The sequence below is a fragment of the Cryptomeria japonica genome, unplaced genomic scaffold (assembly GCF_030272615.1).
Source record: "Cryptomeria japonica unplaced genomic scaffold, Sugi_1.0 HiC_scaffold_213, whole genome shotgun sequence".
Taxonomy (NCBI): Eukaryota; Viridiplantae; Streptophyta; class Pinopsida; order Cupressales; family Cupressaceae; genus Cryptomeria; species Cryptomeria japonica.
Genome location: NW_026729035.1, coordinates 162501 through 173821, shown reverse-complemented (window position 1 = coordinate 173821; position 11321 = coordinate 162501). Strand labels below are relative to the sequence as shown.

At 63.3% G+C, this 11321-nt stretch overlaps 2 non-coding genes across 2 annotated transcripts; both read left to right on the top strand.

Moving 5' to 3' along the window:
* Window positions 1-522: 522 nt before the first annotated feature.
* LOC131868699 (5S ribosomal RNA) lies at window positions 523-641 on the top strand. The gene has a single exon (XR_009367146.1). It is a non-coding gene; the product is annotated as a 5S ribosomal RNA (ribosomal RNA).
* Window positions 642-8445: 7804 nt separating this feature from the next.
* Window positions 8446-8564, top strand: LOC131868698 (5S ribosomal RNA). The gene has a single exon (XR_009367145.1). It is a non-coding gene; the product is annotated as a 5S ribosomal RNA (ribosomal RNA).
* The last annotated feature ends 2757 nt before the right edge of the window (window positions 8565-11321 follow it).

Sequence of the window (11321 nt, the reverse complement as noted above, 5' to 3'; positions counted from 1 at the left end):
TTTATTAAGTCTCGGAACACATTTTTGTTCTCGTGGACCCATCATGGGTCTTGGAACGCATTTGTGGTCCTTGGGTCCCATTTTGCATCCCGAAACTTGTGTTTTGGTGCTTGATCCCTATTTTGGGTGCCCACCTTGCACCAAGTGCGCACCCGGGGCAAACCGAGCGCCTTGGTGCACCGGGGCAAGATCGAGCGTGCACCCGAGGCGCCCCGAACATGCACCAAGGTGCACTCGGCCCACATGTGAGCGCAGGTCGTTGCGCCCGAGGTGGTGTGTGGGCACCGCGTTGCAGACGGGACACTGCACGCACACGACGCCCCCTCCAGGTGCACGCACGTAGGCCGGGCCGGGTGCACACCCGACGCCCTAGCAAGGTGCGCGCACCCGGGCAGGGCTCACACTTGGCGAACGGGGCGCACTTCGCGAGGGAGGGTGTGCACCTCGACGGGGGTGGGTGGCCGGGGTGGATTCGCACGTGGGTCGCGGTTTGCTAAGTACACACTGCGACAAGCTCATAACGGGTGCGATCATACCAGCGTTAGTGCACCGGATCCCATCAGAACTCCGCAGTTAAGCGCGCTTGGGCCGGAGTAGTACTGGGATGGGTGACCTCCCGGGAAGTCCCGGTGTTGCACCCTTTTTTAGTTTTTCGCCGGGCGTCGCAATGCTATTTGAATAAACCTTTTGCCCGTTTGCGTTCTCGTCGGGGCCGGGCCGGGCCGGGGTGCGCTGCCCGCACTACCGCGCGCGCGGGGGCGACACCGAGCGCGCACCCGAGGCGCCCCGAGCACACAGGCCACGGTGCAACCCGGGCGTTGTGCGCGCACCCCGGTGCGCCCGAGGTGCTGCGCGCGCACCCAGGTGAAATCGGTGTGCACCTCGGCCAGTGCGCGCTCGGTCGAGTCGCGCACGTTGGCCAAGGTGCACGGTGATGTTTCTTACTCTAAGGTTCCGCACCAGACGCCCGGGACAGGTGAGCGAAGCTGGGCGGGGCCGGGTGCGCGGCCGGGGCAGGTGCACGCAGCTGGAGAGAGCTTTGGAGCACACTTCGGAGCGCACCAATGATGCGCTCCATTCAAAAGTTTCCTGAAAAGGCAAAAAAAGTTGAGATTATAGAATTTCCCACTTGAGAGATTGTAAAAAAAAAAAATTTAAAATGAAGGAAACGCGGGTGCCAAGGTGTGCGCAGCCCAGCCAAGGTGTGCGCACCAAGGCGCCCACCCTGGCGAAGGTGCACGCAAGGTGCGCACCCGAGGCAAACCGGACAATTAACCCAACTTTCGACTTCGCGCGCACCTTGGAGCGCACTTCGGAGCGCTCCTTGGTGCGCACCAATCTTGGGCACCTCGGAGTGCACCATGGCGCCCACCAAGGTGCGCACCCGGGGCAAACCGAGCTCCGACTTCGTGCGCACCTTGGAGCGCACGAAAGGTGCGCACCATGGCGCCCACCAAGGTGCGCAGCCCAGCCAAGGCGTGCGCATCAAGGTGCGCACCCTGGCGAAGGTGCGCACCCGGGGCAAACCGAGCTCCGACTTCGTGCGCACCTTGGAGCGCACAAAAGGTGCGCAACCCAGCCAAGGTGTGCGCACCCCGGTCAAACCGAGCTCCGAATCGTGCGCACCAGAGGTGCACGCCATCGTGCGCACCTTGGAGCACACTTCGGAGCCCTCCTTGGTGCGCGCCGATGTTGCGCACCTCGGAGCGCACCCGGGGAAAACAATGCAATTAACCCGACTTTCGACTTCGTGGGCACCTCGGAGCGCTCTCGGGTTCGCACCTCGGAGCACACCGAGGTGCGCACCTTTGATGCGCTGCCTTCACCAATTTCCAGAAAAGGCAAGAAAACATTGAGAAGGTGTGCGCACCGAGGTGCCCACCCTGGCGAAGGTGCACGCGAGGTGCGCACCCGGGGCAAACCGGGCTCCGACTTCGTGCACGCCGCACCTTGGAGCACACTTCGGAGCGCTCCTTGGTGCGCACCAGGGCGCGCAACCCAGCCGAGGTGCCCACCCCGGCGAAGGTGCACGCGAGGTGCGCACCCGGGGCAAACCGGGCTCCGACTTCGTGCACGCCATGGTGCCCACCGCGGCGAAGGTGCACGCGAGGTGCGCACCCGGGGCAAACCGGGCTCCGACTTCGTGCACGCCGCACCTTGGAGCACACTTCGGAGCGCTCCTTGGTGCGCACCATGGTGCCCACCAGGGCGCGCAACCCCGCCGAAGGTGCACGCGAGGTGCGCACCCGGGGCAAACCGGGCTCCGACTTCGTGCACGCCGCACCTTGGAGCACACTTCGGAGCGCTCCTTGGTGCGCACCATGGTGCCCACCAGGGCGCGCAACCCCGCCGAAGGTGCACGCGAGGTGCGCACCCGGGGCAAACCGGGCTCCGACTTCGTGCACGCCATGGTGCGCACCGCGGCGAAGGTGCGCACCCGGGGCAAACCGGGCTCCGACTTCGTGCACGCCGCACCTTGGAGCACACTTCGGAGCGCTCCTTGGTGCGCACCAGGGCGCGCAACCCAGCCGAGGTGCCCACCCCGGCGAAGGTGCACGCGAGGTGCGTACCCGGGGCAAACCGGGCTCCGACTTCGTGCACGCCGCACCTTGGAGCACACTTCGGAGCGCTCCTTGGTGCGCACCATGGTGCCCACCAGGCCGCGCAACCCAGCCAAGGTGTGCGCACCAAGGTGCACGCGAGGTGCGCACCCGGGGCAAACCGGGGTCCGACTTCGTGCACGCCGCACCTTGGAGCACACATCGGGGCGCTCCCGGGTTCGCACCGGCGTTGCGCACCGTGGTGGGCACCTCGGAGCACACCAAGGTGGGCAGCGAGGTGCGCACCTTTGATGCGATGCCTTCACTAATTTCCATAAAAGGCAAAAAAAAAACGAGATTTTAAAATTTCCGTTTTGAAAGATAGTGAGAAAAAGGGAATGCTGGTGCCATCTTGAGCCCGCCCTGGTGCGCAGCCCAGCCAAGGTGTGCGCACCAAGGTGCCCACCCTGGCGAAGGTGCGCGCCCGGGCAATTAACCCAACTTCCAACTTCGCGCGCGCCAGGGTGGGAGCGCACCCAACAACCGGGCCTGGGAAGAGCCAATGCGAGAAACCCCACCAAACGCTCTGACAAAAAAAGAGGGGGCGCTCCAGTAACCCCGCTTCGGAGCGCACCCTGGGCAAACCCAGCCAAGGTGCCCACCCCGGCCAAGGTGCAGGCGAGGTGCGCACCCGGGGCAAACCGGGCTCCGACAACGTGCACGCCGCACCTTGGAGCACACTTCGTAGCGCTCCCGGGTGCGCACCTCAGAGCACACCAAGGTGGGCAGCGAGGTGCGCACCTTTGATGCGCTGCCTTCACTAATTTCCAGAAAAGGCAAAAAAAAAAGGAGATTTTAAAATTTCCGTTTTGAAAGATAGTGAAAAAAACGGAACGCGCGTGCCATCTTGAGCCCGCCCTGGTGCGCAGCCCAGGTAAGGTGCCCACCCTGGCAAAGGTGCGCACCCGGGCAATTAACCCTACTTCCGACTTCGTGCGCGCCAGGGTGGCAACCGGGCCTCGGAAGAGCCAATGCGAGAAACCCCACCAAACGCTCCGACAAAAAAAGAGGCGGCGCTCCAATAACCCCGCTTCGGAGCGCAGCCGGGGCAAACCCAGCCAAGGTGCCCACCCCGACGAAGGTGCACGCGAGGTGCGCACCCGGGGCAAACCGGGCTCCGACAACGTGCACGCAGCACCTTGGAGCACACTTCGAAGCACTCCCGGGTGCCCACCGGCGTTGCGCACCGTGGTGGGCAGCGAGGTGCGCACCTTTGATGCGCTGCCTTCACTAATTTCCAGAAAAAGGCAAAAAAAAATGAGATTTTAAAATTTCCGTTTTGAAAGATAGTGAAAAAAAAGGAACGCGGGTGCCATCTTGAGCCCGCCCTGGTGCGCAGCCCAGGCAAGGCATGCGCACCAAGGTGCCCACCCGAGGTGCACACCCGGGGCAAACCGGGCTCCGACTTCGTGCAGGCCGCACCTTGGAGCACACTTCGGAGCGCTCCTTGGTGCGCACCATGGTGCCCACCAGGGCGCGCAACCCAGCCAAGGTCTGCACACCAAGGTGCCCACCCCGGCGAAGGTGCACGCGAGGTGCGCACCCGGGGCAAACCGGGCTCCGACTTCGTGCACGCCATGGTGCCCACCGCGGCGAAGGTGCACGCGAGGTGCGCACCCGGGGCAAACCGGGCTCCGACTTCGTGCACGCCGCACCTTGGAGCACACTTCGGAGCGCTCCTTGGTGCGCACCATGGTGCCCACCAGGGCGCGCAACCCAGCCAAGGTGTGCGCACCAAGGTGCACGCGAGGTGCGCACCCGGGGCAAACCGGGGTCCGACTTCGTGCACGCCGCACCTTGGAGCACACATCGGAGCGCTCCCAGGTTCGCACCAGCGTTGCGCACCTTTGATGCGCTGCCTTCACTAATTTCCAGAAAAGGCAAAAAAAAACGATATTTTAAAATTTCCGTTCTGAAAGATAGTGAAAAAAACGGAACGCGGGTGCCATCTTGAGCCCTTCCTGGTGCGCAGCCCAGGCAAGTTGTGCGCACCAAGGTGCCCACCCTGGCGGAGGTGCGCGCCCGGGGCAAACCGGGCTCCGACTTCGTGCACTGCATGGTGCCCACCAAGGCGCGCAACCCAGCCAAGGTGCCCACCGCAGCGAAGGTGCACGCGAGGTGCACACCCGGGGCAAACCGGGCTCCGACTTCCTGCACGCCGCACCTTGGAGCACACTTCAGAGCGCTCCTTGGTGCGCACCAGGGCGCGCAACCCAGCCGAGGTGCCCACCCCGGCGAAGGTGCACGCGAGGTGCGCACCCGGGGCAAACCGGGCTCCGACTTCGTGCACGCCATGGTGCCCACCGCGGCGAAGGTGCGCACCCGGGGCAAACCGGGCTCCGACTTCGTGCACGCCGCACCTTGGAGCACACTTCGGAGCGCTCCTTGGTGCGCACCATGGTGCCCACCAGGCCGCGCAACCCAGCCAAGGTGTGCGCACCAAGGTGCACGCGAGGTGCGCACCCGGGGCAAACCGGGGTCCGACTTCGTGCATGCCGCACCTTGGAGCACACATCGGGGCGCTCCCGGGTTCGCACCGGCGTTGCGCACCGTGGTGGGCACCTCGGAGCACACCAAGGTGGGCAGCGAGGTGCGCACCTTTGATGCGATGCCTTCACTAATTTCCATAAAAGGCAAAAAAAAAACGAGATTTTAAAATTTCCGTTTTGAAAGATAGTGAGAAAAAGGGAATGCTGGTGCCATCTTGAGCCCGCCCTGGTGCGCAGCCCAGCCAAGGTTTGCGCACCAAGGTGCCCACCCTGGCGAAGGTGCGCGCCCGGGCAATTAACCCAACTTCCAACTTCGCGCGCGCCAGGGTGGGAGCGCACCCAACAACCGGGCCTGGGAAGAGCCAATGCGAGAAACCCCACCAAACTCTCTGACAAAAAAAGAGGGGGCGCTCCAGTAACCCCGCTTCGGAGCGCACCCTGGGCAAACCCAGCCAAGGTGCCCACCCCGGCCAAGGTGCAGGCGAGGTGCGCACCCGGGGCAAACCGGGCTCCGACAACGTGCACGCCGCACCTTGGAGCACACTTCGTAGCGCTCCCGGGTGCGCACCTCAGAGCACACCAAGGTGGGCAGCGAGGTGCGCACCTTTGATGCGCTGCCTTCACTAATTTCCAGAAAAGGCAAAAAAAAAAGGAGATTTTAAAATTTCCGTTTTGAAAGATAGTGAAAAAAACGGAACGCGCGTGCCATCTTGAGCCCGCCCTGGTGCGCAGCCCAGGTAAGGTGCCACCCTGGCAAAGGTGCGCACCCGGGCAATTAACCCTACTTCCGACTTCGTGCGCGCCAGGGTGGCAACCGGGCCTCGGAAGAGCCAATGCGAGAAACCCCACCAAACGCTCCGACAAAAAAAGAGGCGGCGCTCCAATAACCCCGCTTCGGAGCGCAGCCGGGGCAAACCAAGCCAAGGTGCCCACCCCGACGAAGGTGCACGCGAGGTGCGCACCCGGGGCAAACCGGGCTCCGACAACGTGCACGCAACACCTTGGAGCACACTTCGAAGCACTCCCGGGTGCCCACCGGCGTTGCGCACCGTGGTGGGCAGCGAGGTGCGCACCTTTGATGCGCTGCCTTCACTAATTTCCAGAAAAAGGCAAAAAAAAATGAGATTTTAAAATTTCCGTTTTGAAAGATAGTGAAAAAAAAGGAACGCGGGTGCCATCTTGAGCCCGCCCTGGTGCGCAGCCCAGGCAAGGCATGCGCACCAAGGTGCCCACCCGAGGTGCACACCCGGGGCAAACCGGGCTCCGACTTCGTGCAGGCCGCACCTTGGAGCACACTTCGGAGCGCTCCTTGGTGCGCACCATGGTGCCCACCAGGGCGCACCCGGGGCAAACCGGGCTCCGACTTTGTGCACGCCGCACCTTGGAGCACACATCGGAGCGCTCCCAGGTTCGCACCAGCGTTGCGCACCTTTGATGCGCTGCCTTCACTAATTTCCAGAAAAGGCAAAAAAAAACGATATTTTAAAATTTCCGTTCTGAAAGATAGTGAAAAAAACGGAACGCGGGTGCCATCTTGAGCCCTTCCTGGTGCGCAGCCCAGGCAAGTTGTGCGCACCAAGGTGCCCACCCTGGCGGAGGTGCGCGCCCGGGGCAAACCGGGCTCCGACTTCGTGCACTGCATGGTGCCCACCAAGGCGCGCAACCCAGCCAAGGTGCCCACCGCAGCGAAGGTGCACGCGAGGTGCGCACCCGAGGTGCACACCCGGGGCAAACCGGGCTCCGACTTCGTGCACGCCGCACCTTGGAGCACACTTCAGAGCGCTCCTTGGTACGCACCAGGGCGCGCAACCCAGCCAAGGTGCTCACCCCGGCGAAGGTGCACGCGAGGTGCGCACCCGGGGCAAACCGGGCTCGGACTTCGTGCACGCCGCACCTTGGAGCACACATCGGAGCGCTCCCGGGTTCGCACCAGCATTGCGCACCTTTGATGCGCTGCCTTCACTAATTTCCAGAAAAGGCAAAAAAAAGAAAAAAATGAGATTTTAAAATTTCCGTTTTGAAAGATAGTGAAAAAAACGGAACGCGGGTGCCATCTTGAGCCCGCCCTGGTGTGCAGCCCAGGCAAGTTGTGCGCACCAAGGCACCCACCCTGGCCAAGGTGGGTCACGGGGTGGGTCCTAGGGTGGGTAACGGGGTGGGTACTAAGGTGCGTGCCAAGGTGGGTCATAGGGTGGGTGCCAAGGTGGGCACCAGGGTGGGTGTGCACCAACCCTAGCCAGGGTAGGTCACGGGGTGGTTGTCGGGGTGGGCGTCAAGGAGCCAAGATGGGTGGCAAGTAGCCAAGTTGCGTGCCAAGGTGGGTGTCGGGGTGGGTGCCAAGGATCCAAGGTGGGTGCCAAGGAACCAAGGTGGGTGTCTGGGTGGGTGCCGAGGTGGGAGCCAGGGTGGGTCCCAAGGTGAGTGCAAAGGTGGGTGCCAGGGTCAAGGTGAGTGCCAATGTGGGTTCCAAGGTGCCAGGGTCAGGGTGAGTGCCAATGTGGGTTCAAAGGTGCTAAGTTGGGTGCGAGGTTGGGTGCGAGGGTGGGTGGGTGCCAAGGTGTGCTAGGTGGAAGCCCGGGTGGGTCGGCATCCCATGGGTGTCGAGTTGGGTGCCTGATGGGTGCTTCTTGTCAAGTTTTAGTCGCCGGGACTCATTTCGAGCCTTAGAGGTCGTTTCTTGTCCGGTTGCCCTGTCTTCGACCTGGGAACCCAATTTTGGTCCTCGGGTCCCATTTTTTTTTGTCTCGCATCCCACTTTTGGCCTGTGGCCTTTTCGGGGTCGATTCTCGTTTTGGGCATCAGAGCATGTTTCTTCTCCTAAAACCCAATATTTGTTTATTAAGTCTCGGAACACATTTTTGTTCTCGTGGACCCATCATGGGTCTTGGAACGCATTTGTGGTCCTTGGGTCCCATTTTGCATCCCGAAACTTGTGTTTTGGTGCTTGATCCCTATTTTGGGTGCCCACCTTGCACCAAGTGCGCACCCGGGGCAAACCGAGCGCCTTGGTGCACCGGGGCAAGATCGAGCGTGCACCCGAGGCGCCCCGAACATGCACCAAGGTGCACTCGGCCCACATGTGAGCGCAGGTCGTTGCGCCCGAGGTGGTGTGTGGGCACCGCGTTGCAGACGGGACACTGCACGCACACGACGCCCCCTCCAGGTGCACGCACGTAGGCCGGGCCGGGTGCACACCCGACGCCCTAGCAAGGTGCGCGCACCCGGGCAGGGCTCACACTTGGCGAACGGGGCGCACTTCGCGAGGGAGGGTGTGCACCTCGACGGGGGTGGGTGGCCGGGGTGGATTCGCACGTGGGTCGCGGTTTGCTAAGTACACACTGCGACAAGCTCATAACGGGTGCGATCATACCAGCGTTAGTGCACCGGATCCCATCAGAACTCCGCAGTTAAGCGCGCTTGGGCCGGAGTAGTACTGGGATGGGTGACCTCCCGGGAAGTCCCGGTGTTGCACCCTTTTTTAGTTTTTCGCCGGGCGTCGCAATGCTATTTGAATAAACCTTTTGCCCGTTTGCGTTCTCGTCGGGGCCGGGCCGGGCCGGGGTGCGCTGCCCGCACTACCGCGCGCGCGGGGGCGACACCGAGCGCGCACCCGAGGCGCCCCGAGCACACAGGCCACGGTGCAACCCGGGCGTTGTGCGCGCACCCCGGTGCGCCCGAGGTGCTGCGCGCGCACCCAGGTGAAATCGGTGTGCACCTCGGCCAGTGCGCGCTCGGTCGAGTCGCGCACGTTGGCCAAGGTGCACGGTGATGTTTCTTACTCTAAGGTTCCGCACCAGACGCCCGGGACAGGTGAGCGAAGCTGGGCGGGGCCGGGTGCGCGGCCGGGGCAGGTGCACGCAGCTGGAGAGAGCTTTGGAGCACACTTCGGAGCGCACCAATGATGCGCTCCATTCAAAAGTTTCCTGAAAAGGCAAAAAAAGTTGAGATTATAGAATTTCCCACTTGAGAGATTGTAAAAAAAAAAAATTTAAAATGAAGGAAACGCGGGTGCCAAGGTGTGCGCAGCCCAGCCAAGGTGTGCGCACCAAGGCGCCCACCCTGGCGAAGGTGCACGCAAGGTGCGCACCCGAGGCAAACCGGACAATTAACCCAACTTTCGACTTCGCGCGCACCTTGGAGCGCACTTCGGAGCGCTCCTTGGTGCGCACCAATCTTGGGCACCTCGGAGTGCACCATGGCGCCCACCAAGGTGCGCACCCGGGGCAAACCGAGCTCCGACTTCGTGCGCACCTTGGAGCGCACGAAAGGTGCGCACCATGGCGCCCACCAAGGTGCGCAGCCCAGCCAAGGCGTGCGCATCAAGGTGCGCACCCTGGCGAAGGTGCGCACCCGGGGCAAACCGAGCTCCGACTTCGTGCGCACCTTGGAGCGCACAAAAGGTGCGCAACCCAGCCAAGGTGTGCGCACCCCGGTCAAACCGAGCTCCGAATCGTGCGCACCAGAGGTGCACGCCATCGTGCGCACCTTGGAGCACACTTCGGAGCCCTCCTTGGTGCGCGCCGATGTTGCGCACCTCGGAGCGCACCCGGGGAAAACAATGCAATTAACCCGACTTTCGACTTCGTGGGCACCTCGGAGCGCTCTCGGGTTCGCACCTCGGAGCACACCGAGGTGCCCACCCTGGCGAAGGTGCACGCGAGGTGCGCACCCGGGGCAAACCGGGCTCCGACTTCGTGCACGCCGCACCTTGGAGCACACTTCGGAGCGCTCCTTGGTGCGCACCAGGGCGCGCAACCCAGCCGAGGTGCCCACCCCGGCGAAGGTGCACGCGAGGTGCGCACCCGGGGCAAACCGGGCTCCGACTTCGTGCACGCCATGGTGCCCACCGCGGCGAAGGTGCACGCGAGGTGCGCACCCGGGGCAAACCGGGCTCCGACTTCGTGCACGCCGCACCTTGGAGCACACTTCGGAGCGCTCCTTGGTGCGCACCATGGTGCCCACCAGGGCGCGCAACCCCGCCGAAGGTGCACGCGAGGTGCGCACCCGGGGCAAACCGGGCTCCGACTTCGTGCACGCCGCACCTTGGAGCACACTTCGGAGCGCTCCTTGGTGCGCACCATGGTGCCCACCAGGGCGCGCAACCCCGCCGAAGGTGCACGCGAGGTGCGCACCCGGGGCAAACCGGGCTCCGACTTCGTGCACGCCATGGTGCGCACCGCGGCGAAGGTGCGCACCCGGGGCAAACCGGGCTCCGACTTCGTGCACGCCGCACCTTGGAGCACACTTCGGAGCGCTCCTTGGTGCGCACCAGGGCGCGCAACCCAGCCGAGGTGCCCACCCCGGCGAAGGTGCACGCGAGGTGCGTACCCGGGGCAAACCGGGCTCCGACTTCGTGCACGCCGCACCTTGGAGCACACTTCGGAGCGCTCCTTGGTGCGCACCATGGTGCCCACCAGGCCGCGCAACCCAGCCAAGGTGTGCGCACCAAGGTGCACGCGAGGTGCGCACCCGGGGCAAACCGGGGTCCGACTTCGTGCACGCCGCACCTTGGAGCACACATCGGGGCGCTCCCGGGTTCGCACCGGCGTTGCGCACCGTGGTGGGCACCTCGGAGCACACCAAGGTGGGCAGCGAGGTGCGCACCTTTGATGCGATGCCTTCACTAATTTCCATAAAAGGCAAAAAAAAAACGAGATTTTAAAATTTCCGTTTTGAAAGATAGTGAGAAAAAGGGAATGCTGGTGCCATCTTGAGCCCGCCCTGGTGCGCAGCCCAGCCAAGGTGTGCGCACCAAGGTGCCCACCCTGGCGAAGGTGCGCGCCCGGGCAATTAACCCAACTTCCAACTTCGCGCGCGCCAGGGTGGGAGCGCACCCAACAACCGGGCCTGGGAAGAGCCAATGCGAGAAACCCCACCAAACGCTCTGACAAAAAAAGAGGGGGCGCTCCAGTAACCCCGCTTCGGAGCGCACCCTGGGCAAACCCAGCCAAGGTGCCCACCCCGGCCAAGGTGCAGGCGAGGTGCGCACCCGGGGCAAACCGGGCTCCGACAACGTGCACGCCGCACCTTGGAGCACACTTCGTAGCGCTCCCGGGTGCGCACCTCAGAGCACACCAAGGTGGGCAGCGAGGTGCGCACCTTTGATGCGCTGCCTTCACTAATTTCCAGAAAAGGCAAAAAAAAAAGGAGATTTTAAAATTTCCGTTTTGAAAGATAGTGAAAAAAACGGAACGCGCGTGCCATCTTGAGCCCGCCCTGGTGCGCAGCCCAG